Genomic DNA, 12,843 nt, shown 5'->3' on the forward strand with positions numbered 1-12,843 from the left:
TGAATTGACTGGGACAAAATTGGCTTTAAAATCTGGTTTAGGGGGTTTGCAAAATGAGTCTTTACTGAGACTTACAAACATGAGTGACTTCTTGATTCAGTTCCCATTGTCTGAGAATTTAGACACAATGCCTCAAGTGTGTGCGGCTATATGGAGAAACTCCAAAAAGTCATTAAGCCACCAAGCTGGTTTTAGTCAGGATTCAGCCATCTCCTCAGAAAAGGGAAAAAGCTTGGAAACTGCCACCATTGAGCTTTCATGTATCATTAAGTTTAAGTTTATTTTCCACAAATAAATAGGAAGAAAAATGTTGTGCTATTTCATTCCACTACAGAGTATTGGTAATAATTCTTCTAGTAGTTTAGATTCTTTTAATACTAATGTCCAAAAGCTGTTTGCTTTTGTTTTCACAAGCCGATCAGATGCTTTGATATATATTTCTCTCTCTCTCCCCCCCCCCCCCCAGTTTCCTACTTCCTGATATGAATCGTATGGACAAAGTAAACAGACCGCTCTGTTAGAGTTTCCCATTTTACAAATGAGCCATAAAATTATCCATTAATCACCCTTGGCTCCCTGGGGGCCAGTCTACATTGTTGAGGTTTCCTTTTCCATTTCTGATCCCTGCTCTGCCGAGAAGATTACTAGGAAAACAAAAACCCACAAATAGTCAGAGCAAACAAAACATCAGAACAATCAACAAACTACAATTTTGGAAAAATGAAAAAAGGAATGACTCTACCCTCCCCAGAGCAAAGAAAAAGTTTTGATCAGAGTCTATTGTCAAGTTCAGAAATTCAGCTCTGATACCTGCCTTAATCTCATTATTTTCTCTCTCTCCATACTACCACTTTTTTATCTAGAGAACATCTCTTTAAACAAATACTACAAGTTCTTAAGAGCAATGAAAAAGACCCTTTGGGCACCCCTGAAGCAATAGTTCTCCGTGTTGGGTGGGATTAACTGGTGGTTGAGTTTTTCAGGAGTGTTGTCTTTCTGGAGGGCACATTTGAGAAGAAATGCATGGTGTACCTGACTTCCTCTCTACCCTGCCCTATGAATGTAGATAAGGTCATTTGGCAATTCCTCACAATTTCCTCTAGCCAAGAGCTAACTTTTAAAGACATGTGTTTATATTACCAGTTCTTCACTTGATGGCTTTGTATAGACAAATGCTTTCTGACAGTAAGTTGCTAAGGAACAGGTTGAATGGTGGGGAATATATACTTCAAATAAATAAATAAATAAATATGTATGTATGTATGCATGCATGCATGCATGCATGCATATATGTACTATCTATATGAAAGATGAAGATATTTGAATGCGTAACACAAAGAGATCCTATGCAATATGTGTACAGGCCCACAAGCCTTTTTGTTCATAGTTTCATTTGAAATTGTGGAAAAAGTGATGCTGGCAACTTTATAAAATAGCTCCTAATGAGTTGCTTAGTCACAAAATGGCTTTCAAAAATGGCAAGATTTTTTAATTCATTTTTTTACCAATAGAAAATAAATAGATTCTCTTGGTTTTGTCAGACAGTCTCCCCAACATACCACCTACAAATACAATCTCATTACAGGTTATGTTGGTGGCTGCAGAGTATGGACATAACGCATATGAGTCTTCGTGATTTTTACAGAGGCTGGGCAAAAAAATCTCCTCCTCATTGGATTTGCTGTGCCCTATCGAAATACTACAAATGGTGCCAATTGTACTGATATTTTGAGATTCAGCTTAGACCCATATCCTCATCTTGGCATTTATGATTAGGTAGCTGTTGCTGAAGTGCTGCTATTTATTAGAAACTTGCTCTTCTGCAAGTACAAAGGAGGGATCTTGAAGACTATGGGCCCTTCTACACAGCCATATAACATAGAATATCAAGGCAGATAATCCACAATATCTGCTTTAAACTGGATTATCTGAGTCCACACTGCCATATAACCCAGTTCAAAGCAGATAATGTGGGACTTTATACAGCTTGTGGAAAGGGCCTATAACAGGAGAGAGTAGACCAGTGGTTCTCAACCTAGGGTCCCCAGATGTTTTTGGTCTATAACTCCCAGCCAGTTTGCCAGCTGTTAGAATTTCTGGGAGTTGAAGGCCAAAAACATCTGGGGACCCCAGCTTGAGAACCACTGGGGTAGACTTGTGCAGGTTTCCCAAGAAGGTAGACTTGAAGTGCAATTCCAGCAGCAGATTGTGTGTTTGTTTTTCAAGAGCTAGCCTAGCCAAATTCAGAAAGATTCGCTACCAGATAGTGAACTGTCCAAGGCAACCATAAACAGAACAAAAATAAAGAATAGCTCAAATCTGTATCCATGGAGGAATATTGACCTTGAGGAAATCACAGATTGTTAGCGTGCTCAATTTATTCACTTTCTTTGAGTTAACATTCAAAATTATTCTTATACAGTCTGGAAGAATGAAGAAGAATGGATGGATGGAGAGTGTAAGTCAGTTGGCGATACAAGCCAGATCAATTGTTAGATTTTTGATATATTGGTACATTTTTCACAATTTTTGACATCTGGAAAATATTTTGATGTATACTATTTAGGTTTTGGGGGCCCTGGTGGCACAGTGTGTTAAAGCACTGAGCTGCTGAACTTGCAAACCAAAAGGTCCCAGGTTCAAATCCCAGGAGCAGAATGAGCGCCCGCTGTTAGTCCCAGCTCCTGCTAACCTAGCAGTTCGAAAACATGCTAATGTGAGTAGATGAATAGATATCACTCCGGCGGGAAGGTAACAGTGCTCCATGCAGTCATGCCGGCCACATGATTTGGAGGTGTCTATGGACAACGCCGGCTCTTCGGCTTAGAAATGGAAACTTAACGTCAGGGGAAACCTTTACCTTTACCTTATTTAGGTTTGAACACACATCTTTATAGAACATCATAATCATCATCCATACTGGAAACCAGGGCCTATTATAGCAAAATAATAATAATTATAATTATTATTATTATTATTATTATTATTATTATTGGGATCTGCACGCATTATTCGCCCATACTTCACACAGCCCTAGACACTTGGGAAGTGTCCAGCGTGTGATCCAGTACAACAGTCAGAAGAGTGTCTGCTGTGGATTCATCTTGTTGTGTTTCAAATAATATTAATAATAATAATAATAATAATAATAATAATTCCACAGTTGTGGAAAAGAACAAGGTTTGGATAATTGATGTTGCCATCCCAGGTGACAGTCGCATTGACGAAAAACAACAGGAAAAACTCAGCCGCTATCAGGACCTCAAGATTGAACTTCAAAGACTCTGGCAGAAACCAGTGCAGGTGGTCCCGGTGGTGATGGGCACACTGGGTGCTGTGCCAAAAGATCTCAATCGGCATTTGGAAACAATAGACATTGACAAAATTACGATCTGCCAACTGCAAAAGGCCACCCTGCTGGGATCTGCACGCATCATCCGAAAATACATCACACAGTCCTAGACACTTGGGAAGTGTTCGACTTGTGGTTTTGTGAAACGAAATCCAGCATGTCTATCTTGTTTGCTGTGTCATACAACGTCATTGTGTCAATAATAATAATAATAATAATAATAATAATAATAATACAGTAGAGTCTCACTTATCCAAGCTAAACAGGCCGGCAGAACCTTGGATAAGCGAACATCTTGGATAATAAGGAGGGAATAAGGAAAAGCCTATTAAACATCAAATTAGGTTATGATTTTACAAATTAAGCACCCAAACATTATGATATACAACAAATTTGACAGAAAAAGTAGTTCAATAAGCAGTAATGTTATGTTGTAATTACTGTATTTACGAATTTAGCACCAAAATATCATGATATATTGAAAACATTGACTACAAAAATGCCTTGGATAATCCAGAACCCTTGATAAGTGAGTCGTGGATAAGTGAGACTCCACTGTAATAATAATCACACAGTCCTAAATACTTGGGAAGTGTTTGACTTGTGATTTTGTGATATGAAATCCAGCATATACATCTCGTTTGCTGTGTCATACTCTGTCTTTGTGTCAGTAATAATGATAATAATAATAATAGTTTTATTCCTTACTCGCCTCTCCTAATGGCCCGAGGCAGATTACTCTAAAAAGGTTTGGGGCAACAAGGGATGGCAAAAATCATGTGCAGTTCAGGATATGCAGCATAAGAAGAAAAGGGCTGTCTTGAAGTAGGTCCTTTAGAATAATTGTAATGTACTAGAGAAACAAGTATATGGAAGCATTATGGCAATAAAAGTAGCACTCCTTCCCAACCAAAGCTCAGTGTAAATGCAATGTGATAATGAATTCGAGTAATGCAAGTATTTTGGGCCCTCCAGGTCTGTGGGTTGTGGATCGATGAATTCAACAGAGAATAGTTCATTATGTCCCATTTTATTAAATGGTGGAGACATGATCAAAGAAATGCTGAAGCATGCATGCTCATATTGCCAGTATTTAATAATATGGGCTGTGATCATCCAGTTCTTTTTTCATATTTCAGCCCTACATGGATACAGTGGGTCCACTTTACATGGAACACTTTTTCCTGGTAAAAAGGATGTAACAAAGTTATATTTCAAAAGTAATGTAATGCTCAAGATCATGACACACTTTCATTTTGCTACACAAACACCACTCCTGAAAGGTACATGAACACATCCGAGCCACAGAATGGTAGCAACATGCTGCCTGAGTACCCTACATTCCTCTAGTCATTAAATTACGATGCTCTTTGGTTCTGGAAAGCTGATATTTGGAGGGTTAGGGGGCTTGTGTGAGGAAGTATAGAATATCTGTTGAGATGTCGGCATATATCACCAACATGACATATGCCATCATTTTCCAGTTGGGGTAAATATCTCACAAAATTATAAATTACAGAATTCCATAAGACTATGCCATGGCATTTAATTTAGTGTCAAACCACTGTAATTCTGCAATGTGGATACAGCCCTTATCTCCCCAAATGGCACTCTGGGGGACCAAGGACCAATCTATTTCAGATAATTGCACCAAACAATGCATTATACATCATTGTCAATCTTATCTTTTTAACTTTAACATTGAACATAACAATGTTACATGTTTAAAAACAAACTCCACGCCAGTGTTCACATAAACAGATCACTAACAGTCAATGAAATGAAAGTATTTTCAATTAACATTCCAGTCTCTGTGCATAAACTCACTTTCCCCATCCCTCTGAGGTTGGAAAACTTACTTTTTATATTACACCACTTCAAATGCTCCAAAATGGCTAAGGGATCCTGGAAGTTCTAGTAAAGTAATGATCAAATCTTCCCAAATTCTGCTCCGCCCACATTTGACAAAACAATGGAAAAAAAACAGTACTTAAACCTTAATTGTTAACAAAAAAAATTGTGTTAGCTGAAAAGTCTCTATTAAAGAGGACTAGGGTTTTTAGTGAGAAATATACGTGTAGACATGATCGGACTTGCTGAGACCAGAAGGTAAATTGCAGATTCCTTATAGAAGAAAAAGTACAGAAAATGATCATGGGGTGATTTGTAGATAGATTTTTGAGTGCAACTGTCAGAGCCAGAAAGGGAGGTCTAGGAAACGCCCCTCAATAAATGGTGTTTATGCCCCAGGAAAATGTCTAGCAGTTTATATTATGGCAATTGCAACCATAGACTTTTGTAAATAACAAAAAAGCTTGCTTTTGTTTTCCGTCCTGGCTTATGGATTTGTTTAAAGGGGCAGATGCTGATTAAAGAACAGAGCAGCTTGTTCTGGCAATTGTATCTGCAGAGTGTGTAATGTACACAATGGCAAATTTTTACTATTAGATGTGGTTTTAAAGCAAATGGTGCAACTTTGTTGAAGATGAAGCGGTCATGCTCTTAGAAATAAGAATCTTGTTTTATCTTCTTGAGTCTCCCAAAAGAAAAGATAGAAATATGAAGATATAGAACTGTTTTGATGTAGTTTGTGTGTGCTTTGTGTTTAATAACTGATAAGCACTTTGTGTAGATTTCCAAACAATACCAAAAAACACTCCCTAAAATATATTGATATAGAATTCAATTTCAAGGCACTCACAAGATGGTCAGAAAGGTGGTCCGAAAGCCCACTAGTGTTCTTTTATTTTATTTTCTGAAGATACTAGCTGTATGTGTTTCAAGGTGAGCTAAAATGGGGAGTGTTGGCATGTGATTTAACTAGGACCGCAATTAAAGAAGATCCATGAGCTATGCCAAAAACAGATAGGTCAGGACAGAGAAACCAACTCACTAAGTTGAAAACAAGCCACAGAGGTTTATTACGATTTGGCCAAAAAGGATGCAAGTACAGCAATTTTGCTTCAAAATTTACATGCATAAACATACAGAGAAATAACAAAATATGTTATACAGTTCTGATATCAGGGGAGAGCAAGAATGAGTTGAATCACTATGAAGAAATTTAGAGGAGAGGGAAGGCCAGAGCTCTCCCCTTCCTGCCTTCAGTAAACAGAAGGAGCAAAGCTTCAGTAAACAGAAGGAACAATGCTTTTGCTTCCACCGTGCACACTTCTTTACCCATCGTCACAGTTGTTGTCACTCTCTCTGATGATTTCACCTGGCTCAACCCGCAACCTCTGTACCATTCTATTTGGGATCATAGGGTGGAATGATTAGATAAGATGTTAACCTGAAAAGGAGAGGAAGGGAAGCCAAGTTTCTAACATGGGAAAGTCATCTCAAGGTTGGCTTGAACAGCAAACAGTTTTATCTCCATAAAGCCTGAGCAAAGCGGAGCTATAGTACACATCCCATGTGTAAGACAAAACTGTTCCTCTCACTGAAGCCCCAGTTGATCTATGATCTAATCTGGTCTCTTTAAATAAGCTTTGGTTTGTTTAACTAAGAACTCCTTTATCTGTTATTAATGTTTCTTTTTGTTATCACTGCCAGTAACTTAAATGCCCTTGTCTTATTTTATGGATACTTCTATAAATCTCTTGGCCTTAACAAATATGCGAAGCTCTGTAGGAATTTTTCAGTTTCCAGTGAGCTCACCACCACCTTTTAACAACACCAACTCTAAGTATGTAGAGTCCTGAGATGCCTCGACTGGCAAACTGTATGACTCACTCAGAGTAGTGAACACTTCTGTCTGTTCAAGGACAACAGAATATTGTGTTCCTGAACAGTATGTGTTATTCATCTTGACATGTTTTTAAGAGTCATTTATTTGCCTCATTTCACCTGTCCTGTAATATTTTTAGATCTTTAAGCACAAAAAGCTCTAATTAACATATGCTGGCATTCTCACAAAATGCATACTTCATCTTTCTGGCATCAGTGTGACTCTAAAGTCATAGTTTAACATACTTTATTTCACATAGTGCCTACATGCATAAAGGAAAACAAAGGCATGCCCTGTTAGGCATTTGCAAAGAGTGCTGATATCAGGAATGAGAAGTAAAGCATATAAAACATTATTACTTTTCCTGTAGTTCTGCTTATATAAAGAGAGTCTGGAGAAAGAGATTCTGCTACTTGTAAAAACTTTCACTTAAGAGAGAAACCTAAGGAAAACCAGGGCTCCCAATTGAATGGCGAAGCTTTAAGCATATGAAACATGATTCTCTTTGGACACTTACGATCAACACTTGGACAGCAATGATATGGATTGAAAGGCTTAAGGCATACACATTGCAAAAACAACATAATAACATATGCAGAACTATTCTATTAAAATCCCCATCTGCCAGGGTACATCTATATTGCAGAATTAATGCAATTCGACATCACTTTAACCACAATCCTATGGGATCATGGGAGATGCAGTTTAACAAGATCTTTAGCCATCTCTACCAAAGAAGGCTGATGCCTCACTAAACTACAAATCCCATGATTTCATATCATTGAGCCATGGCAATTAGTAGTGTGAAACTGCATTAGTTCTACCATGTATATATCTGCCCCCCCCCGACACACACACACACACACACACACACACACAGAGTTATCAAAATATTATGAAATTCCCACTGTACATTTCCAATCCTTCTCATATTCAGACTTGCAAGTGTTTTTTTCCAAGTTTTCACAGCAGTTTAGGACCAGCTCTGATGATTGTACAGTCAAACCCACGTATCCATGGATTTTGAATCTACAGACTTGTTTTTTTTAAAAAAGAAAGATAACATTGATTTTTCCATTTAATATGAGATACCGTACACCATGATTCTATTCTTCTAAAATGGTGTATCTCTATAAAATGGCACAATCAATCTTTTCTTTTCTTTTTAAAAGACAAAAACATTGATTTTGCCATCTAATATGAGAGACACCATTTTACTACACCATTATATACAATTGGAATTGAACATCCACAGATTTTAGAGAGGTCCCCAGCAGAAACCAAGGCTTACTTTCTATCTGCTTTCCCATAGCACTGATAGACTAGCAAGGCCTGTAGCTATATAGAAACCTGTCGTTTAACTGGTTTAATCCTTCCCCAACGCAGGATCCCAAGAGAAAGTCATATGAAAATAAAATCCCATCTTGAATCTTAATCATTCACATGTATAGGTATGGAAATGATAAGAATTGCATGTGGTTTGCAGAGCATAATACTGCAGGAAGTTTTCATATTTTACTCTTTTAGTTGCAGTCCTCTAGATGTCTTATTTCTTAGTAAGGTTGTCACTGCAATGTTTAATTATGAAATTTGTGTTGCATTTTTATTAATATGTGGAATTTATAATCTTTTACAGCAAAATCCATATTAAAATATGTAAAAAATTAATATTCACCTTTCTTTCTTTCCCATGATCCATTTAAAAACTGTATTTTATTACTAGTCCTTTGGAACATTAAACACAATATATTAGCTTGATGTCATAAATTGGAAGCATTACAGTCAGCACATACTGTTCTAACAATCCCTAACTATACAGCATAGCAAAGGGAGGTAGACCAGCAAGGCCTTCCTCCCCTGTGTACTACTCCCTGCCCCAGACCAAGCATGTAATGCACTCTACATGGAGCTGGCTTTGAAAAGTGCTCAGAAACTTCAGTTGGTCCAAAGAGCAGAAGCCAGATTACTAACTGGGGCTGGTTACAGGAAGCATACAACTCCTTTGTTGCAACAGCTCTACTGGCTGCCAACACATTTCCGGGCACAATTCAAAGTACTGATTTTGACCTACAATGCCCTATATGGCTATGGGCCATAAATCTTTCTATGAACTTGGTAATTATCTAAGATCTACTAGGAAGAGCCTTTTCTCTGTCCCACCACATTTGGTGGGAATACAGGAAAGGGCCTTTTAGATGTCTGCTACCATGTTGAGGAACTCCCTCCCAAGAGAGACCAGGATGACCTTCTGCAGGCAGGTTAAGACCTTCTTCAGCCAGCAGGCATTTAAAGAATGATGAAGGAGATTGTGAGTGGGACTGGGGAGCGGGACTGCGAGTTTTAAAGGCTATTCTTTGGAAGCTTTTAAACAGAGGCTGGATGGCCATCTGTTGGGGGTGCTTTGAATGCGATTTCCTGCTTCTTGGCAGGGGGTTGGACTGGATGGCCCATGAGGTCTCTTACAACTCTACTATTCTATGATGCTATGATTCTATTTTAAGTGTATTTATTATATTTTAATCTGTTTTTAGCATGCTGTACTATTTTTTAACTTTTGTATTGCACTTTTAAAACTTGACTAAGAGGCGGGATTGTTAGCCACCTTGAGTCCCTACAGGGAGAAAGGTGGGATATAAATAAAGTTAATAATATATAATAATGGTGTAGTGATTTGAGCATCAAACTATGACTCGGAGAACAGAGTTCAAATCTGTTTAGTCATGGAAACCCAATGTATGACCTTGGTCTTTCCCCTCATTTTCCATGTGTCTTTCCCCTCATTTTCCAATGTTCCACTCTCCCACCTCAGTATATTGTCAGTGTTGCTAGTTATCATAAGACCAAAAGGAATTTTTCCTTTGTTCCTCTAATGTTTTGTCTGTCCATAAGAGTCCCAATACCTTGCAGCCCCTACTTTAAGCCGAACTGGGATGGGTTGAAGTTCCCTGGGCTTGCTTTCCAGTAAATGGTCAACCACAAAACAATCCCATTTTTGGATTGCACCTATATCCCAGTGTTTCACACAAGAGAAAGCTGAGGTAGTCAAGGAGCGATGCTGGACTTCAGCTGGTCCCATGACTGTCTAACTCTGTTCCCTATCTGATCTCACGATTCCATGGTTGATCATCATAGAGTTCCAGTCTGCCTTAAAAAAGGAAATGATATTTAGTAAAACCACACTCCCTGGGTCCCACCACTGCATCTGAAAAGGGAGGAATGTGATCCTCTTGGTTCTGTTGGATGGCAGTTTTCAGGATCAATGGCCATGGGATCTTCCTGGGCCACCTCTCTGGGATAGGACTTGGATGGACTGTTTCATAGTGGCTCTCAACTTTCTTGGTGTGGCAAGCTTAGAAGGTTGACTAAATGATTCTTGTTCAATAACCTGAATACTGGGGAGCAAAATTCAGATTTGTCTTCATGTTGTTTAAAAGATGGATGAAAGCAATGAGAATTATTGAGAATTTCCAAGTAAGCTATTTCCTGTGAAATCAGTAACAAGTGTCAGTAATAGTCTGAATATTGGTGAATAAACTGAGGCTTATTCTAAGCAAGATGGAGATGCTCCTGATCAGGGAACGGTGATTCTACCTGAGCTGGATATATTATACTCCTGAATCCCAGGTTGGAAGTTTGAGTGTATTCCTAGACTAAGCATGGATGCCTGAGTTTCAGGAATAGCCAGGGATGCATTTGCACTTCTAATGTACCAGCTGCACTTGCTCCTGGAGACATTTAGCCTGACTGCAGTGACACATATCTTGATTATATCTTATTTAGATTACTATTATGCACTGTATGTGGCCTGCATGTGGAAAGTGTTCAATACTTCAATTGATCCAAAATGCTTCAGCAATGGTTTACTGGAGCGGGTTACAGGAATATAACTGCATATACCTCTCTCATTGCATTAATTTCACTAGATACACGTCAATGTCTAGATGTAATCCAAAGCCATGAATCACAAGAATCCTAGAGAGCTCAAAGGAATACTTGATGAAGACACAAGAGAGGGTTTTCTTAGTAACTGGTCCCAACCTGTAAAACTCCCTCCTTTGAGGAATAATAATAATAATATAATAAAACTTTATTTATATACCGCCCTATCTCCCGGATGGGACTCAGGGCGGTTTACAGTCATAAAAGCAACACAAACATTACATAACAACATAATACACATTATTAAACAAAGTAAAATAATACAATTATAACAATAAATCACACTTACATGACCAGATCAAGGGGACGGGAACCATAAAGGGAAATCTAATGCAATATATTCAGGCTCAGGAACAACATTCTCTGTACCTTCTGTGGATGCTTTTGGCCCTGATTTGACCTCTCTCCCTTAGAAAGAAGACAAAATAATTTGAACTTCTCAAATCTAGTGAGAAAATTAGATAATGAGATTTTATAATCATCTCCAGGACAACTAGTCTCAGCCAGTACATCAAATGTAGACCTATTGTATCAACACATGGATCTTAGAATTATAGAATCACAGAGTTGGAGGAGACCACAAGAATCATCCAGTCCAACTGCATTCTGCCATTCAAGAATGCACAATCAAAGGATTCAGACAGATGGCTATCCAGGCTCTGTTTAAAAAAACTCCAGAGAAGGAGATTCCACTATACTCCAAGGCAGCATACTGTGATGGAGTCTCTGTCCTTGGAGATTTTCCTGCTTCTTGGCAGGGGGTTGGACTGGATGTCCCATGTGGTCTCTTCCAACTCTATGATTCTATGATTTTTAAGTGAGCCAAGTGATATTGTTCCTAAGTGAAGCTTCTTCTAATTTATTCATATAATTAAAATATTAAAATCAAATGAAGCACCAATTTAAAGATTTGACCATATTGTACTTCTGCTTAAATTAATGAGTCTCCTCCACAGTAAAGGATACATGTTCTTGGTAAGTGTTATCAGTGTATTAATAACAGGAAAATAATCTGCTATTTTCTTGTTAAATTTATTTTGCATTTCATTTGTAGCTTAGCTGATATTTACATTCGCTGCATATGTTAGCAATTGAGGTTTCCCCCCTTACATCTTTGAGCTTCAAATATCATTCTTTTCTCTACAGTCTCCAAAGATAAATGTTACATAAATTAACTTCCTCCTTTTGTCCCAATTCACCTCAAGAGTTTTGATTTTCAAACTTTCTCCTAGCCTTGATCTTTTTGTGCCTGTAGGATCTTAGATTTTTACTTGCATATATTCTTTGGTTTGTCAGAGACACATGTCTGAAACTACAAATGAAGGACATTTAGCCACATAATAATTTTTGAAATACTAAATATTTAATGTCTTTGTGATGCAAATCTAATAATTAACAACTGTTTCCATCTATAAATGATGGAAATGATCATATAAATGAATTATTTACTTCATATCAATAGACAAATAACAGTATTATCTTATCTCTACAGCAATATAGCCTTGTTAACATATATATCATCAGGCTGAAGGGACCTCTTTATAGATCCACAAAACATAAGCCTAACAGTTTGTAAATCCCATACGAGGCTTTCCCTTAGTCTCTGATGTTTATTTTCCCTTAGTTTTGGCTTGAGTTGCTCAGCTCCATTCCATTTCATCATGTCTTAATCAAGATGTCCTGCTGAAGCCAAACATCTCTGTGACTGGTAAAAATCATGGAAATTTCATGTTTGCCACCCTTAGTTCCATGATGAATATAAGTGATGTATATAAATGTTCTGTAAAAAATAAAAAAAATCTGGTGAATTCCACTTCCATGT

Source organism: Anolis carolinensis, chromosome 3, assembly GCF_035594765.1.
Source record: "Anolis carolinensis isolate JA03-04 chromosome 3, rAnoCar3.1.pri, whole genome shotgun sequence".
Classification (NCBI taxonomy): Eukaryota; Metazoa; Chordata; class Lepidosauria; order Squamata; family Dactyloidae; genus Anolis; species Anolis carolinensis.